General features: G+C 52.0%; 1 pseudogene; it reads right to left on the bottom strand.

Annotated features, from left to right (window-relative positions):
* Nucleotides 1-10,813: 10,813 nt before the first annotated feature.
* Nucleotides 10,814-11,813, bottom strand: LOC142458567 (L-lactate dehydrogenase B chain-like; annotated as a pseudogene).
* Between the last annotated feature and the right edge of the window lie 7,567 nt (nt 11,814-19,380).

The raw sequence follows: 19,380 nt of genomic DNA, 5'->3' as shown, positions 1-19,380 counted from the left end.
GACCACGTAATAGACAAAACCAAGGAGGTAGAGTCCCCACCGCGTTCCCTAATAAAGGGTGCCTCCACAATACGCAGGCGGCCACCTCTTACTCCCCTGCCACCCAAGCAGCCTCAGGAAATGTAGGACATAGAATAGCATCCTTCGCCACCACGTGCCCCGCCCCCCATCGCTGCAGCTGATTGGACAAGGAAAAGACCACAGGCGGCCCCAGCAATCCGTTGTCCCACAGGGCTGGGCCCAACAGGGGTGTGAGTGGAAGGTACCCACAGAGAAGAGGGCTGGTTCTGGTAGGTAACGGGGTGTGGGGGTGCTTGTACAAAGAGGGACTGCGCTTGGCGACCCGAGAAGCGGAAGCGGGCAACTCGTGAAGGACTTCGGGCCTTAGGGGTGACAAGGAGCGGCCTCCAAGAGTGCGCCGGTGGGGGGTCCAGAGCAGCCCTTGGTCTGTGCCTTGGGGAGCCCGGCCTGTTCATCCTCACGGTGAACTCCTCTATCGTGGTCTCCAGGGGGACCCCACCCCAGCAAGAGCATGCACCCCCACCAAACCAAATCCAAACTCACTGCCTTCGAGTCGATGGGGGCTCCCAGCGGCCCTGCAGGACAGGGTAAAAGGGACCCCATGTGTTTCTGACACCGTAACTGGTTACGGAATGCAAAGCCCCGGCTTTCCCCCACGGAGCCGCTGGGCATGGAACTGCTGAACCCGCGGCTCGCAGCCCAGCTTGTAACTACTGCGCCACCAGGACCACCGCCATTGCCGCCCCCAAAGGCCCTTTCCCCCCCCCCGACCGGCTTATGTGGGTAGAAGACGGGAAGACAACAGTTCCCCTGTGATCCCTCACTGCCCCCGACCTCTGCGCCACCAGGGGCCTTGCCCGCCCTCGGGCCTCCAGAGCCAGGCTCTCGCTGACCACAGACGACCACCATCTCGACCTGAACCCTGTGTGGCCAGTTGCACCCTCCTTGCTGCGGGCTTTCTGCCAGGCCAGTAGTCTCTGGAGCCGTGGGTGGGTGGGCGGCTGTGTGCCTGGGGGTGCGGTGGGGTGGGGGGTGGGCAGCAGAGAGGAGAGAGCATCCCGTGCTCTAGGGAGCAGGGCCAAGCTGAAAGGAGTGAGCAGGCCCAGTTTGGCTTCAAGCCAAGGGTTAGACCTGGCAAAACGGAACCGACTCTCTCTGGGTTGGGGGCGTGGCCCGGTAAGAGCTGGAACACCAGCTGGGCCATGAGAATAATTATAATCATGAGTAAGATGGGGCAACAGGAATGACCCTAATGGCTGGCTTTACCTGCCAAGCACCAAGCCCGGTGTTTTCCGCCTCTTAGCTCATTGTCTCCTGGTAGCATCCTGGGAGGTGAGCTTGCTGTGATCCCCACCTTGGATAGGAGGTCCCTGAGGGAAGGGACTCTGACAGGAGGGAAGGGACCTGGCCAATCTCAGTGCCACAAAGGAATGAAGGCAGAGTCCTCAGTGGTGGCGCAAACAGGTCAGCCCTCACCTGCTGACGGGAAGGTGGGCGATTGGAACCCACACAAGGCTGGTTTGGAAGAGCAGCCTGGTGACCCTCGGCCCAAGGTCCCTGCCTTGAACAACCCCCTATTCTAACTGACTCAAGGGCAATGGGCTTGTTTGGGGGGTGTTTTGGGGGCCGTGGGGATTTATATGTGGAAAACGGTTCCTTAGAGAGTCCAGGGGAGGAAAACATGGCTGAGAGGAGATACATGGCCAAAATGTGGTGTACGAGACCCTTCAAGGCAGCCCTCCCACCCTGGACCCAGGTAGATGGTCTGCTATCACTGAGGGTCTCATTTCCAATCTGAGTCGCCCATCCCAGGACTTCAGGAAGGAGCTCATGGACTCCTGAATCAACTGCTGAGCTCCAGCACAGGGTTTGGGCATAGTGTCCTAGAACGGCCGAGGTTGGAGCCTCTAAAGGACCAGGGGCAGCTCCTGCTAGTGCCCTCTCCTCTTACCCACACCTGCCGAGGCCAGGTGAGGCCAGGGCCCAAGGTGAGGCCAGGGCCCAGGCAGTGCAGCTCTGACAGCCCTATGAATCTCGTATCCCCTAATCCTTTATCTTATCAGCAACGCCCTACCTCCAGGAGCAACTGAGATGTTTGGGCCGTGAATTGCAGGGCATTATCCTACTAGAACCATGCTTCTCCCTTCTGGCTGAAGATTAGTTTTAACCTATCCCTAACTCTATGTAGATTGAGTAGGTGAAATGGCAGGTGTGGGTCCAACAAACTCCTCCTAGGGATGTGGGAGGTCATAAGACCCAAGAAGAATCCTTTCAGACAGAAGGTCACAGAATTAAAGTAGGAGGTGGAATTGCCCAGCAGAGGAAGCCTCAGCCAGCCATCCATCCATCCATCCATCCATCCACCCATCCATCCATCCATCCATCCCCTGAATCCTGAGCCCTTGCAGGGCTCCAGCCACAGTGCTGGGTTCTGGGGAAACCTGAGTCAATAAGTCAGAGGTGCCTTGACCTGAAGCTCCATCGACCAAAGACCTCTCTCCAGCCCAGGCCTGCAGTTTCTCAGAACCAGTCTCTCCCCTCCCCACTCTTACCCTGTCCCAGGTGCCTTCCGATGCCACTGCCTGACCTCAGACCTCCTCAGGGTCAGATGGTGACTTCAGCAACGTCCCACAGACTTGAAATCCAGGGGTTCCAAGGGGGTTTTTGCTTTTTCCTCCCTCTCTCCAGCATGACTCAGAAGGACGGGACCTGAACTGTGTAAGGCCTTGGCTTTACGCAATCGGTTTCCGTACTCAAACCACAAGCCAGCCAGCCAGCCCTATGGGCAGGGCCCCGCCCCCTCAGCCCTGTGATGGTCCCCGTTCAGAGGCTGCCCGCTGGCCAGAGAAGCTCCCTCCCGAGACCACGCTGGGTCCCGAATGGTTTGAGTCAACTGATTAACAGTAATGCAGCAGTTCCCAACCTGTGGGTCGCGACCCCTTTGGGGGTTGAACGACCCTTTCACAGGGACCACCTGATTCATAACAGCAAAATGACAGTTGTGAAGTAGCAACGAAAATAATTTTTTGGTTGGGGGGGGGGGGTCACCACCACACAAGGAACTGTCTGAAAGGGTCGCGGCCTGAGGAAGGTTGAGGACCGTTGCAGTAATGGGACTTAGGACTTTTCCAAAGGGTAGCTGTATTCCTGGGAAAGAAAACCTAATACGAGATCAATCATTCATTCATGGGGAGACAGTACAAGAGTGAAATTCCAGGGTCGTGTGTGTGTGTGTGTGTGTGTGTGTGTGTGTGTGTGTAAGACAGTGAGCGTTCCCCAACCTCTCTCACTTGTTACCTTTACACCTGCGGGCTGGGGACTTAGCCACGTCTCTCCTACCCTCATCTAGCTTGTGGGGAGGGCTCCATCGGAGAGCAACCACAGAGCTCCCCCCGCATGCACCACGGGGGCTTGGGGGATAGTACGGAGCAGGCCTGTGGTCCTGGGCAGTTGCGCAGTGACATGGGATCCGCTCTCTGGGTCATCTGGAGAAGCCGGGGTAGTGGAGAGAGAGAACAGAAGGCCAACAGAAGTCAGGACCTGCCACCTCTCGGGCGGAATTCCAGCTGGGTGGAACCGAAGGAACTTCCCGGTGTGGAGAAAGTTCTAGAAAGTCGTGTGTCTCCACCTAGGTGGTAGCCGTGGGACGGCCACACAAATAGGAATTCGCTGAGCCGGGCTCTTGAAGTCTACCTCCATAAGGAATGCCCGTGCTACTATCTGGCCCAGGGGTCCTCAACCTACAGCCTGCGGGCCACATGCGGCCGCCGAGGGTATTTATCCAGGCCGCTGGGTGTTTTTGTCCCATTTTGCTTTTTACTTCAAAATAAGATACGTGCAGTGTGCATAGGAATGTGTTCATAGTGTTTTTTAAAACTATAGTTCAGCCCTCCAACGGTCTGAGGGACAGTGAACTGGCCCCCCCGTTTAAAAAGTTTGAGGACCCCTGGCTGGCCTCTGACATGAGTAGCTGAGGAGGTGAGGTGCCTCTTACTTCAGTGGGAAGCCTGGAGGAAATGCTGACTTGGAGAAAAGATTTATTTTTAAACCCCATTTCGCGTGTCACCTGTTCTCACTTGCCAGAGCCGTAAGTTGTCCCCAGTGTGCCTTCCGTTGTCAACAGGCTGCGATGCACATCTTTTTGCCTTCAGGTATACTTCCTAGGAGTGGCATCGCTGAATCAAGGTATGAACCTGTTGTCATGGTTAAGGTAAGTGTCGACTTGGTCAGCCCATAATTCTCAGACAATAGGCAATCATCTTCCATTCTGTGAACTGATGTGAGCAGCCAATCAGGCGACAGAGGAATTCCCTGGGGGTGTGGCCTGCCTCCAGTATCTATGAGTGCTCTGGCAAAGTTCATGCTCTCAACCCTGCGTCTGATGATGACTCCTCCAATCTCTGCTTCTTGGGATGTGAGCCAGCAGCCTGCTGCCTGATCCCTTTGTATTCATTAGCTCCTGCACCCACGTGAGTCAGAAAAAGGTTCCAGCCTGTGCTTGACCTACAGATTTGAGACCTACCAGCCTCCACAACCGCACGACCTGTTTCCTTGAGATATTCGGTTGGTGAAGGGTATTGACTATGTCTTAGACTGCTGCCATGGGAATGAGCACACATGTCTTAGAAGCAGTCCAGCCAGAGGCCTTTGGACACATTATCAGGAAGGAGCCGGTCAGTGAAGCATCGGCAGCCCCTCTGAGATGGATGGACACAGCTGCTGCAGTGGCTCAAACACAGCCCCGGTCACAAGGCCAATGCCTGGCGGAGCAGTGTTTCACCCACATGCACAGAGGTCAGTGTGAGCAACCAACCCCAAAACACCAAACACTGACCCCGTATATGCACCTTTATACACATAGCCCCTCATTTTCTTCTGCTGGAGAACCCAGCCTTAGACCTGGGGCTTAAGGACCCTGGATGACTATTGACCTGGTTTTATTGACAGTCCTTCCGACATTCATTCATTTGTCCACTCATTCATTCACTCCGGGCTGACGGGAACTAGGGATCCTGAGACTAACGACATATGGCCACTGCCCTATGCTCTAGGTGCTACAGGACAGGCTCTCTTTAGCCCTGAAGAAGCGTGGACACGGAGACTGCTGCCCACAGGCCTTGCCTGAAGCCCCGGGCAGTGTTGTCAGCGGCTTTTCCTAGACCCAAAATCCAAATTCCCTCCCATGCAGTTGAGTGGATTCTGATTCCAAATGACCCTAGAGAACAGAGCAGGACTGTCCCGGTGGGTTCCCAAGACGAACTCTTCATGAAGTAGAAAGCCTCATCTTTCTCCCAAGGAGTGGCTGGTGGTTTCAAACTACTGACCTTAGGGTTAGCAGCCCAACATGTAACCCAGGATGCCATCAGGGCTCCCTTTTTATCTATCCCCTCAGAGAAAACTACATGACAGAGCCAGGAGAGCTGTCTAGGAAAGGACAGGGGCGTGGGCGGGGGGGGGGCAGGTTGGGGGACAGACATGCGGATGTCCTGCTTAAGGAGTGACGAAGGCACATGAGCAGGGGGCTGAGGTCAGCCAGGTGAGCCAGGGCCTGGTAAGTGGCTGAGTGTCATCCTCAGAACAGTGGGAGCCACCAGCTGGCTGTGAGCAGCTGGATCCTGTGAGTTTTCCAAGATCGTCCTGGCTGTGGTAGGAGCAAGAGTTGGAAGGGGAGGCAGGGGGAGGGGCAGCTGGAAGCCTATGGAACAAGTTTGACGTCATCTTCGCAACTAAGTGTCCAAAGTTCTCTGTACAGGATTTAACAGCTGCTGATTCACCCACAAAGTAAGGTCATCAGCACCAGCTAATGCGTCCCTTAGGTGTCCTCACCAGAGGCTCAGTGTCGAGAGCCCACAGAGGGTTGAGCAGTCCTCTCCGTTAATCAGGCTTCTCGCCAAGAGGCAGCCCACTCCTGCAGAAGAGGTGGCCATCAGGGTGTCCAAGGAAGGTGCATGCGGCCGGAAACCTGTCCCAGCCTTGCAGAGAACACCTGAATGGCCGCCTGCATCAGCAATGGTGGCAGGAACACTTCCGCCACTCAGGTAAGATGAGCAAGCCTTAGAAAAACAAGGATATCACCACAGGAAATTGGGTGAAGCGCAGGAGGGCAGGTTTCTACATCACCAGGAAGAATGCGCTCCCATAACACAGAGGTGTGACCTCAGACCCAGGGCTTCCCATCACTGATGGCCCCAGGGCCTGGGTGATGGCAAGGAAGTTCAAGCATTCTGAAGAGGAGGGGGGAGAAGCTGCCCCCCTGTGCCCATCCTCTCCTCCCTCAGAACCATGCCCCAAGCTAGCACCATGCTCCAAAGCAAGCTCACTGCCCTCTAGTCCGTTCCTACCACACAAGCAACCCTCCCACACAGCGCAGAACCGGCCCTGTGGGTTTCCAAAGCCATGAAGCTGTACAGGAGCAGGAAGCCTCCCCCTTCTCCCATGGAGCAGCTGGTGGTTTCGAACTTCTGACCTTGTAGTTAGCAACGCCACACATAACCTGTGATGCCACAGAGACACTTTTCTCTCACCAGCAACAGGGGAACACGTGCCAGGTTTGTCCACAAGTGGTGGTCAACCGATGTTCAACGATCCCTCCTAGGTGCTGACCAGAAGCCCTGGTGGTGGGGTCCCTTTAAACCCGCGGCCACTCAGAGAGAGGAGGCCGCTGCTCCTACAAAGGCATATAGGCTCAGAGCCCCTGTGGAGCAAGTTCAACCCAGTCCTGGAGGGTCACGATGGGTCAGAATGGACTCCTTGGTAGTAGGCTGGATGGTGTGGTTGAGACTACGTTTCTTCTCTTCTGTCTTGCTCTTTTGAACAATGTGGGAGGCCTGGGCCTGGGTGTGGGATGAGGCACTAGTTAGGGCCAGAGGTTGGGTCATTCATCCAGTAACTGGGTCCATCCTCGGGACAGCTTGCAACGGGCAGGCCCCAAAGTGAGCAGAACCCCCGTAAGGAATCCACCACATGAGACCAAAGAGGCAGCATTGGCCCCAGCACAGAGCTCGGAGGCAGGGAAGAAGGATGGAGGAATGGGCCCAGAGCATGCTGGGAAGAAGGGAGGAGCACAGAGACACTGAGGGGGTTGTAAGGTGGCAGATACCGAACGTGTCTAAACTGTTGAATGGAAAAAGATGCTCTCTAAACTTTCAAGGAAATAGAGAGCGAGAGCGAGAGAGACAATCAGATATGAAGCATGCCTTTGGATTCCACAAACCAGCTCTAAAAGATAATTGCGGGTTGACTGGGAACATCGGAACATGGAACATCGGAGCAGGCTTCTTTTAGATAAGATGAAATGTTTGTTGCCTGGTGGAATCCACTGGCTGAGCTATAAAACAGTGCATGCTTTGTTTTGGAACTGACATGAACTGCAACTAGATTGTTTTATCAACATCTATCTCCGAAGATCTGGGGCATTCTCCTCTAAAACCACAGCCTGTCATCCAGAGATAGGCTCATAGGGGATTTCAATGGGAAATCAAAACCAAACCCAGTGTGTGTGTGTGTGTCCGTGTGTGTACATGTGCGCCTGCACTATGCTCGCACACAAATTATGATGGTGGTGGGGATACAATGTTTTTATCTCTTTCCCTTTGTCTCACTGCCAAAAGTCAATTCTGAGTCCACTCACCTTGGCCCTGTAGGACATGGTAGTCTAACTGCTCCTGGGTTTCCCAGGCTGTAAATCGTCCCCACTCTAACTCACAGTCCGCCCCTAAGTTGATGCTGACTCGCGGTGACTCTATAGGACTGGGTAGAACTGCTCCTGTGGGTTTCCGAGATTTATGGGAGTAGGAATCCATGTCTTTCTCCCACAACTTTTTATGAGACTAGGAATCCTCATCTGCCTCCGTGGAGCAACTGGGGATTTCCAAACTGCTGACCTTGGCGTTCGCAGCCCAACACGTAACGACTGTGCCTCAGGCCTCCTCTGTTTGACGCAATGTTTCCATGTTCTTCAGCCAGCCACTGTTCGGTGCTTAAACACATACACACCCACTGTGGTCATTGCTTTTTAATGTTATTGTTATTATTTTTTAAACTCTCACAGTTAAAAGTCTGGGAGTGATTGGATTCTCCCCCGCCCCTTTGGTTGTACAACACGAGGAGCATCATCAGTGGCACTGAATTACACATGGACACGTCACTGAATTGGAAACTGTTTTGTTGTGGGAAGCTTTGCCACAACAATGAAAAGAAACAATCATTACATGAATCAGAAGGAACACAAGGAAGAAGAAAATGTTCTAAAATTGATCGTGGTCATGATTGTACAGCTCTTCTTGATAAGATTGAACTGTGGAATGGTATGCTATGTGGATGACACGCCAATAAAACTATGTTAACATGTTGAGAATGATGATGGCAACAAATGTACACATGTGCTTGACACGATGGATGGATGGATGGATGGATTGTGGTAAGCGTTGTATGAACTCCCAATAAAATGATTGTTTAACTGTTTTAAAAAATACATGATTGGTGGACTGATGTCTAAGGCCTTTCCAAACCTGGGGGGTCCCAGATGGAGAGTGAAGTGGGAAAGCAGCAGGCAGGGAGGGCACCCCGGCAGTGATGCTCCCCTAACGGTGCGCCCTGGTTTCACCACAGACCTCGCCAGGAGGATCGTGGATGCTGGGTGCTCCTCCGTCCCTCCCGCCTGCCCTTCATCACCTTCCCAAGCTGGACCTCCTGGCACTGCCAGAGAGACCTTCCTGGCAAAGGGCTTGGTGCTAGTGAATCCCTGGGACGGGCTGACCAGGAGCTGGAGGTGCAGTATGTTTCCCGACCAGGCGCTTCCCCCTGCCCCGGCTGGGAGGGAACCAGACAGGAGCGCAGGGGCCTTGTTTGAAGGTGCTGTTTGTGATGGAATCATTTGGAAATGGATAGACAAGCAAGCAAGGAAACAAAGAAGATTCGCTGCCATCCTGTTGAGTCTGACCCATGGTGAGCCCGGAGGACTGAGTGGGGCTGTCCCTTTGGGTTTCCGAGCCTGTCAGTCTTTTTTTATTATTTTATATTCGGAATTGTTTTACTGGGAGCACGTACAGATAGCTTAACATTCCACCATTCAATCACATCAAGCAATAGTATACAATTGCTACCCCAATGGCTTCAAAATAATTTCTTTCTTCTTGAACGCCTCGATATCAGCCCCCCTTTAGCGCTTACCACCGTCCCGCCATTCCACCCAGGCACCCTGACTCTCTGTCTTTTCTTTCTATAATAGTTGTTGTTGTTTTACCATATCATACACAATCCTACCCAGGCATTCACACCCAATGCTGTTGTTCCCTCCCACTGAGTGGGGTTATAGTCATCGGCTCCGCCCCTTTCTCCACCTCTCTCCCCACCCCCTTGGCTCCAGTCCCTATTCCTGCAGGGCTATTTATCTTGGCTTTCGTGTACCGAATGATCTTAATATGCAAATGAACATACACAAATCTAGCATGATTCACCTAAACAAATAAAAACCATGATCGTAAGGGGAGGAAATATTAAAGAACTAGAGGATAGTTCTGTGGATCTTCAGTGCCAATACCACACCCTGGGTTTATCATCCCTTCCTTGTGGCCCTTCTGAGAGGGACTGTCCAATTATCATACAGGTGGGGTTTTGGGGTCTCGACTACATCCATGACCCTTCACATCGATTTGGTTGCTTGTTTTTGAACTTCTGATGCCTCTTCCTGTCAACACCTCATGAGCACACAGGCTAGTGATCATGTGGGCTTGGTTGCTTCCCTGATAGATGGCCACTTATTTATCTTCAAGCCTTAAAAACCCAGAATATATATATATATATATATATATATATATATACATACACATATACATATACACATACATACATATATTTAGCTACTGTATCTTTTAATAGCTAGGCACCATCAGCTTTCTTCACCACATTTGCTTATGCACCCATTTGTCTTCAGCGATCATCTCAGGAAGGTTAGTATCATACAATGCCACGCTATTAGAACAAACCACTCTTGTACTGAGGCAAGCCTAAAGTAGAGCCCCAAAGTCCATCTGCTTTCTTGTTGTATTTGCATACATATATATTATTCTTTCCTCCTACCCTACTATTATGTTTACCCATCATTCACCTCTCAGTAATTCCTCTCAGACACAATTCAATTGATCAAATATGGTTGTCAGTCTTTATGGGCGCAAACAGCCTGCTCTACCCCCACCACCACTCCCCGCCCCTGTTCAGAGACTGTTGGAACCATCGACTTTGTGGTTAGCAATTCACTGACTCTCCGACTGCTACACTGATAAAGCTGAACAAGCTCACTGCTGCGGCACTGATGATAACTCACAGTGACGGTACAGGACAGGGCAAAAGTGCCCCTGCACGGTTCTGAGAGTAGTTCTTTATCGGAGTAGAAAGCTTTCTCTTTGTCCCAAGAAGAAGCTGGTGGATTTGAACAGCTGATGGTGCGGTTATAGTCCAACATGTAACCACGGCACCACCAGGGCTCCCTGCTCCATCCTCCTGCCTTACAACAGGATGCATGCAGTCGGACTTTACGTAAAAACCTGCCATCGAGTCGATTCTAACACATACCAACCCTGCAGGACAGGATAGAGCTGCCCGCTCCCCCGTGGGTTTCCGAGACTGACTCTTTTTTTAACACTTCAATAGTTCATTTTCTTTTACAGGAGCTCCTACTGCAGACATGAAGGCAGGCCCGTGCTTGAGTCCTGTGGGTCCAGAGACACAGATTTGAAAAGAGGAAAACAAACCATGGCCCGGGACAAGGACGGTAACTAAAGGCTCGTGTTACTCACAGTGCAGTGTTTCGTTTCTGTGTCGGAGAACGCAGACGCCACGGGTCTTTTCGGTCCTTCTGGACAGTCCACAGAGTGTGTGCACCCTTCCCTCCTCACCCTTCAGTGCCTGGTTGGTAACACTGGTTAAGCCCCGAGCATTCCGGATACACGGGATGCTCAGGAAGACGCGCGCCCCTTCAGCATCATCAACACTGCATGAATCCTGGAGCGATCTTTGAACATCGATTCAATAGGGTCAGCTACACTTAGTCCACTGGCCCCGCTGGTGTGTCCCTGGTGTAGCCTGAGGACTTTGTAGGTACCTTCAACCACCATGTGAGTCCCTTCCTTCCAGTGTTCCCTGTCACTGTCTGTCCCCATCGCTGGATTCGGCTCCTGAAGAGAATCCCTGGCCACCTTCACGCCACTGCACACGGCCACACTTGCGTCGCCATGTTCTCCGAAAGCCCATCCCTAGCAGCTGCTCGGACAAAAGGCGAGATTTTCAGCCACAGCACGGCAGCGAAATCCAGCAGAACCCAGGTTACAACCGCTCCCCACCAGTCACGCGGTGCGCGGGCCAGCCACTTAGTGTCCAGGGAACGTATGTAAGAAAATCCACTGGGTTGGAAGCCACAGTGATGGTGCAGCCGGGACTGTACGTGGCGATCGAGGAAGAACGAACTTGAAGACGTTAATATCGCCGCTCCCCTGCTGCCAAACGCCGACGTTACCGCCACCGTCGTAGAACTGACAGTCTCAGAGCCGGCTGGATCCGCTACAATTCTAGGTGTCTGAAGACATAAGGTCCCATGTCACACAGCCATCATTTCTCCTTGGAGTTGATCTTCCAAAACACCCACAAGGGCAAGGTCATCACCAGGGCCTGCCCCAGAATGCCGGTGGCCCATGCATGCCCATCTGTCCCACACCAGCGACAGGGGTCTCCTTGCTTGCAAACATTGTTTCTTCTCCTGCAACCGGTGCCGGCGGCTTTCCACGAAGGGCCGTCATCCTTACGTTTATGTTTTTAAGGTAATGAGTCGTTTTATGAGGGGCTCGTACAGCTCTTATAACAATGAATTGCATCACGCACTTTTGTACACGTGTTGCCATCATCCTTTTCGAACTTTCTTTCTGCTTGAGCCTGGGTATCAGCTCCTCTTTTTTTTTCCCCTCAACCCCCCCCCCCCAATCTCCCACCCTCATGGACCCCTGATAAATTATAAACTATTTTTATTTTATATCTTGTACCATCCGCTGTCTCTCTTCACCCATGTTTCTGTTGTTTGTCCTGGGGGCTGGCGTGGTAGTGGTTGTAAATTAATCCTTGTAATTGGTTCGCTGTTTCTCTCCCTTGTCCCCCCACTTTGCCCCCACCCTCATGGTATCACTACTCCCATTACTGTTTCCGAGGGGTTTATCTGGGGGGGGGGGGGTTGTAACTCTTTATGAGAGTAGAAAGCCTCATCTTTCTCCCACGGGGCAGCTGGTGGGTTCAAACTGTTGACCTTGGGGGTTAGCAACCCAACACATAACCTCAATAAAAGCCATGTTTAAACCAAAGGGAGGGAGGGGGAACTGAGGTATGAGCGCATTGCATTTGGTGAGCCCAGATGGTGACCGCATGGACCAATGTCCATCTGACTGTTCAAAGCTACTGCGGGCTCAAAATAAAATGCTCCAGCATCTCTGACCAGAAGGGGCCTCGCTTCCTTGTTGCTTTAGGGGAGGGAGCAGGACCCCACCCCAAAACCCACCCTACCCCCTCTTATCCTCTTCCTCTACATCACTCTTGGGAGTCCCCAACATGGTGGGCTATCTGGGGGACCTCCTCACCCATCAAATGCTGTTTCTCAGGAGAACGGCTAGAAACAAGTTTCCAGAACCTCTCTGTTCCCACCTGCAGTGAGTTCAGGTGCTGTGAATACTGGTCTGGGGGTGCATGATCCCTCAACCGGGAGACACCCCCTTCTCCCCGCCCCCGGGCTCAAGCAAAAGTCCCCCCTCAGCCACCAGGGACCGCTCCACCACGCTTGACCTCCCCGTGACCATGGCGGAATGACAGAGCATCTCCCATGACACCTGTATTTCCTTCAAGTGCGGTCCTACCTTGTTCCACTGCACTTTGCTTTGCTGCCCCTTGCCGATGCCACGCACCCACATACGTACCCGGAAGGGCTGTGGCAACTCTGCCTCAAGCCAGTCCATGGGCACCCTGCTTCTAGCTGCATATGTACACTGTGTGTCGTTGAGTCACGTACTGGTAATCCTCACAATACTTCAAACATTTCATAACACTCGGGCCAGAACCACACTCCCTGCTCGGGAGTCGATTCTGGCTCACAGCGACCCACCGCACTGTTGCCCCCTCTGCAGACCAGGTGGTTAGGGGCCGTCGAGTCGGTGCCCAGCCACCCTGTGCACAGCCGAGCCGACTCCTGCCCGGTCCTGCTCCACCCTCCCTCATGAACCCTTGACAATTTACAAATTATTATTTTGTCATGCCTTGCCCTGTATAGAAAACTTCTCTTATTCATGAGCTTCTGTGGGTCTGTTTCTCTAAAGCTCCCAGACACACACTCACGGAGCAGCCCCCACCTCCCTTCAGTGGTGCCTTTACTCATTTTTACTTCCTTGAGCTCCACATTTTTCTCTCCCCACAACATTGCCAGGCGAGGATACTTGACTTCCGCTAGAGCACTTTATCTGGAAAGATCAGGTGTTTTGCCACAATGTTTCCACAAGGAGTTGCTTGCTCAGTTCGGTGGTGCAGCGGTTTCACATGTCTCAGCTGCACACTTACCTCCAGGAGATTGATTCACGACCACGAAGTTCAGGTGTTTCACCACACGTTTCCACAAGGATTTGCTTTTACCTCAGTTCAGTGGTGCCTCCAGGCGCTTCACGTATCTCAGAGGGAAAAACTAAAATCAAACCAAGTGTGTGGTCCTCAAGTCCATTTTGAGACCTCATGAACCGAGAGGTCAGCAGTTTGAAGCCAACAGCCACTCCACGGGAGACAGATGGGGCCGTCTCCTCCCATAAGGGGTCACCGCCTCAGAAGCCCACAGGAGTGCTATTCTGTCCTATAGGGTCGCTGCGAGCCAGGATCTATGGGGGAGCGCAGTGGCCATTATCCCATGTGGGAATGGGGGCTCTTGGCTATATTCATGAGACAGTATTAGTCTAAACCAGAAACCCAAGCTCCCTGCCATCAAGTTGACGCTGACGCAGAGCGACTCCGCGGGGCAGGACCGCCCCGTGGCTCTCTGAGACTGTCACTCTGTGTTGCGGTTCCAGTCGGCTCCGGCCCCAGCTACAACAGAAGGGAACACTGCGAGGTCCTGTGCCGTCCTCCCAAAGGATCCATGGAAGCAGCCAGGTGTCGGTCCATCTCGTCTGCTTCGCCGCTCCCCCACTGTACCCACCATGACTTCCTTCTCCAGGGACTGGTCTCTCCTGACAACATGGCCAAAGTCTGTGAGATGAAGTCCTGCCACCACTCTGGCCTACCTCGTCCAACACAGATCGGTTTGTCCTTTGGGCAGTCCATGGTCCTTTCAGTCTTCTTCTCCAGCTCCACAGTTCAAGGGCATCTAGTCTTCCACCGTCTTCCTTAGTCGATGTCCAACTGTCACGTGCATGTGATGCGGTGGAGAATGCCACGGCTTGGGTCGGGCGCACCTTCGTCCTCAAAGTAACATCCTTGCTCTTCAATTCGCTAAAGAGGTCTTGTTCCAGAAAGCTTAGCTTTCTCCTAAAAATCAGCTGGTGGTTTCGAACTGCTGGCTTTGAGGTTAGCAGCCCGGCATGTAACCATGACACCCCTCAGGCTCCTGCAGTATGCGTCTAGGGTGTTTTAAATCAATCTCTTTTAAGATGTGAAAGATTAAAGAAGAATGTGAGCAAGCAGACGTGAGGAAGAGAGAGAGAGAGAGAGAGAGAGAGAGAGAGAGAGAATGCCTTCCCCTGAGGCTGGTGCCCTGAATTCAGACTTCCAGCCTCCTAACCTGTGTGAAGGTAAACCTAGTTGTCTTGACCCCCAGTCGTGGTGTTTCTGTCCCGGCAGCCCCCGTAACTAGGACAGTCAGCAAAGAAAGGACACCACACACTGGCTTGGGACCGGAGAGGCCCCTGAACCCCCTGCTGGCATCTGTTCTAAGACCTCACAATTGCGTCTGGCAAGATGGACTGGCGCAGAGGCTGCAACAATGGGCTCAGACGTAAGGACGATGGTGAGGAGGGCGCAGGGCCGGGCCCTGCTTCCTTCCGCTGTGTTATGACACCCAATGACACCTCACAGCCGCCACCTCCTCCTCTCGGGTCTCTCAAGGACTAGAGGCCAGGTGCGCATTCACACCTGGGAAGGGGTGTCTCTGCTCCGGCTGTGGCCACGCGTTGCCAGGGAAGAGTCAGTGGAGACTCATGGCCATGCGTGTGCCAAGCAGGACGGTGGCACCGGGTTTTCAAGGCTCGATTGCCAGGCCTGTCTTCTGAGGCACCTTGGGGTCACTTCGCGCCACCAGCCTTTTCGCTAGTAGTGAATGCCTAACTGTGTGTGCCCCCCAGGGGTTTCTTCGAAGAGGGGGCCCGGGGTTACCAGGCCGCTATTCTACCACGACATGGCTCTCCTGCCCCCAGAGAGATTCTCTCGACTCCTCTGCCGAGCAGCCCTGGGGGTGCATTGGCCACACACTGGGCTGCCAGGTGCAAGGTCAGCAGTTCGAAACCACCAGCCGCTCTGCTCTGTGGAAGAAAGACGGAGCCTTCCACTCCCATCAAGAACTATAGTGGGGAGATAGTCATCAAGGTCATCCGGCAGATCTGGAATTATGCATTTATTCCCTTTTCTTTCAATCATTTGTTTCTATTTGTGTGGTCTATGCCTTTGTTGGCATGCCTACTTACATAAGACAGGCATGGGAAGCAAGCGCAAGGTGAAGGCAATAGGATGGACCGTCCCGGAGGGTTTGTGGAGAGAAGGGGGTGGGGGGAGGGTGCGGTGGGCAAACAACGCCATAGGCAGGGGAACAACTAGGGAATAAAAATCAATAACAAGGAGGATATAGAGATCCCGGGGCGCTGGCACAGCTGCAGTCTAGCCGAGAGGAAGTACTATGAGGCAGAAGCAGAGTGAGAGTGATGGTGGGGCAGGAGGAAGGTAAACGGAAACAGGAATGATCTAACAAGCAAAACTATGGATAGAGGTATAAGCACAGGTGTGTCCATATGCATATACATTAATCCATAAAAATAGAGGTATTGGCCTATGTGCATATATTTATATGGCAATGCACTGAGGTCGTGGTCGGACTTCAGGCCTCTGCTCAAGCCCTCCCGTATTGCAAGAACACTTTGCTCTGACAAATTAGCCATCGGAGATGCTCACCCTCCTGGGAAAATTACTGAAGACAAAGTGGGTGCATAAGCAAATGTGCAGAAGGCGGATGGTGCAGGGCTATTAAAAGATACAGCAGAGAAACAACAAGCCCACATGGATGAAGCACACCAGCCTGTGCGATCATGAGGTGTCATTGGGACCGGGTAACAGGCATCAGAAGACCCTTAACAAACAAACAAACAAAACCATATGGTTGAGAATGAGGGGGTTGGAGCAGGGACCCAAAGCTCATCTGTAGACAATGGAACATCCCCCACAGAGATGTCACAGGGAAGGGATGAGTCAACCAGGGTGCAGTAAAGCACTGATAAAACACCCAATATTCCTCTGGTTCCTTGAGGCTTCCTCACTCCCCACTACCATGACCCCAGTGATGCCTCTCTAGACCGGAGCATGTGCGCAGGTGTAGATGAGAGTTAAGAGCTCACGACACACGCAACCCAGGAGCAGGAACGGGAAGAGCGATACCAGATGAAGTGCGGAGGAGAGGAAGAAGGGCAAACTGATGGACACACAACCACACACGCCCGTCCAGGGGGAAGAACAATGGGAACCATGGGGGAAGGGAGACAGTGGTCGGTGTGAGAGACGAAAATAATAATTTATAATCTATCAAGGGGTCACGAGGGGGGGGGGAGGGAGGAGGGAGGGAAGAGGAGCTGATACCAAGGGCTGAATAGAAAGTAATTGTCTAGACGAGAATGATGGCAACATATGTACAAATATGCCTGATACAATTGATATATGGATTGTATTAAGCATTGTAAGAGCCCTCAATAAAATATATTTTTTTAATTCTAGTGAATTGAGCATAAACACAGCTGAAAGGTTTTTTAAAAAATAGTCTCAGAAACCCACGGAGGCAGTTCTATCCTGCCCGTCAGGGTAGCTGTGAGTCGGCATCGACTCGACGGCTTGGCTCTGAGGTTTTTGGTGGTTGTGTGTGTGTGTTTTGCTTTTCTACTGGAAAAAAATTGTTTTCTTTCAAGTCGCTGCCGGATCCTGCTCCACCCGTGGGCTGACCCTGGGGGCGCGCCCCGCCTAGTGGCTGCTCCGGGAAAGTGCACGAGCCTCCCGCCCCCCGACGCCGCCCAGGCGGCCTGGGAGAAGTCCAGGCTAGAGCCCTTTTCTAGGAGAAGGACACACGCACAGGTCCAGGTCACCAGACGCCAGGCTCTCCAGACGAGTTTTAAACTGCTCCTGTGGAAGCTGTCTTGTCGGAGCCCTGGTGGCATAGAGGTTATGCGTTGGGCTGCTTCCTAAAAGTTAGTGATTCAAACCAATAGCCCAGAGAGAGATGGGACAGCTCTAGCCTGTGCTGTGGGGTCGCCTGCATTGGCATCAACTCGATGGCAGTGCGTTTGGTGAGGCTGCCTTAACCCTTCTGCTTTATTTTTTTTATTTTTTTTGTGTTTTTTTTAATTTTAACAATTTATTAGGGGCTCATACAATTCTTATCACAGTTCATACATATACATACATCAATTGTATAAAGCACATCTGTACAGTCTTTGCCCTAATCATTTTTTTCTCCTCTTTTCTTTTTTTACATTTTATTAGGGACTCATACAACTCTTATCACCATCCATACATATACATACATCAATTGTATAAAGCACATCCATACATTCCCTGCCCCAATCATTCTCAAGGCATTTGCTCTCCACTTAAGCCCCTTGCATCAGGTCCTCTTTTTTTTCTCCCCTCCCTCCCCTTTCCCCAACCCTTCTGTTTTAAATGATTCCAAAGATCGTGGAAATCAAAGACACACACATTTAGCAATCATATTTACACTGTACAGTATCTTGATCTTCAATAAAATAAAGCTAACGTGCCAAGCCCTTTTTCCTTCCGCCCTCCTACCCTCCATGAAGGGCATCAGTGTGTACTGGTGCTGCTTTCCCTTGAAGCACGCCTGAGGATGGGTCTAACCTCTGTGCAGCGACGTGGTTTTTAATATGTAAATTACAGGGCCCACTGGTGTGTTGCCTTTTGCTGCAGCTTATCTTTCCCTCAGGAGCCCTGGTGGTGTAGAGGTCATGTGTTGGGCTGTGAACTGCAAGGTCCACAGTTCAAAACCATCAGCGGCACTATGGGGAAAAGATGAGGCTCTCCGCTCCTGTAAAGAGTTACAGTCTTGAAAGCCCTCAGGGGCGGTTCGACCCTGGCTTGCCAGGTCTCTGTGCGTCAGAATCGACTCAGTGCCAATCAGTAAGGTTTGGGGTGTTTTCCATCATTCCCTCCACTCTGGTTGGTGAGATCTGGCCACACGGACGGACAGACGTCATCCCAGAGCCTCCCCTTTTAATTGCTGCAGAATACAAACTGTTCCCCGAGTCCAAAACACCAAAGCCAACCCCGTTGCTGGGGAACAGGTTCCGATTCGTAGCGACCCTGCAGCACAGAATCAATGAGCTTCCTGGGGTCTCCATGACAGACGTCCTATCAGAGTCTGACTGTCACAGATTTACCCCTCGGAATGGCGGGTGGAATTGAACTGCCCGCCGACCAGGTAGATGCTGAGCACTTGACCACCAGGCCCCCAGGCTCGTCCTCTAGTGATGGAAAATTAGGTTTGATCGATTACAAACAAGTTTGCAGCTTGAACACTCGCGCATGCGCAGATTCCTCTAGTCATAAGGTCGACAAACTGCGGCTCCAGAGCCATGCGCTGTTCTTTCAGTAGGTCCGTGTGGCTCTGAATGAGAACTGGGGGAAATGTAAAGGCTATTCGGATAATGTGATTTCAATTGCTTTTAAAAATATATTTACGGGGGACAAAATAATAATTTATAAATTATCAAGCGTTCAGGAGGAAGGGGGCTGGGGGAAGGGAGGGGGAAAATGAGGACCTAATGTCAGGGACTTAGGTAGAAAGCAAATGTTTTGAGAATGATGAAGGAAATGAATGTACGGATGTGCTTTACACAATTGATGCATGTATGGATTGTGATAAGAGTTGTATGAGCCCCTAATAAAATGATTTTTTAAATATATATATTTATGGGGAAGCGAGGGGACAAAGGGGAGCTGATATGAAAGAGTTCAAAAAGAAAGAAAATGTTAAAAAAAAACACAAACAAAAAGAAAGAAAATGTTTTGAAAATGATGGTGGCAGCCATTATACAAGTATGCTCGGTCTAATTGAACCACAGGTTATTATAATATCTGTAAGAG

Source organism: Tenrec ecaudatus, chromosome 10 (assembly GCF_050624435.1).
Source record: "Tenrec ecaudatus isolate mTenEca1 chromosome 10, mTenEca1.hap1, whole genome shotgun sequence".
Taxonomy (NCBI): Eukaryota; Metazoa; Chordata; class Mammalia; order Afrosoricida; family Tenrecidae; genus Tenrec; species Tenrec ecaudatus.
This window is presented reverse-complemented; position numbering and strand designations above follow the sequence as displayed.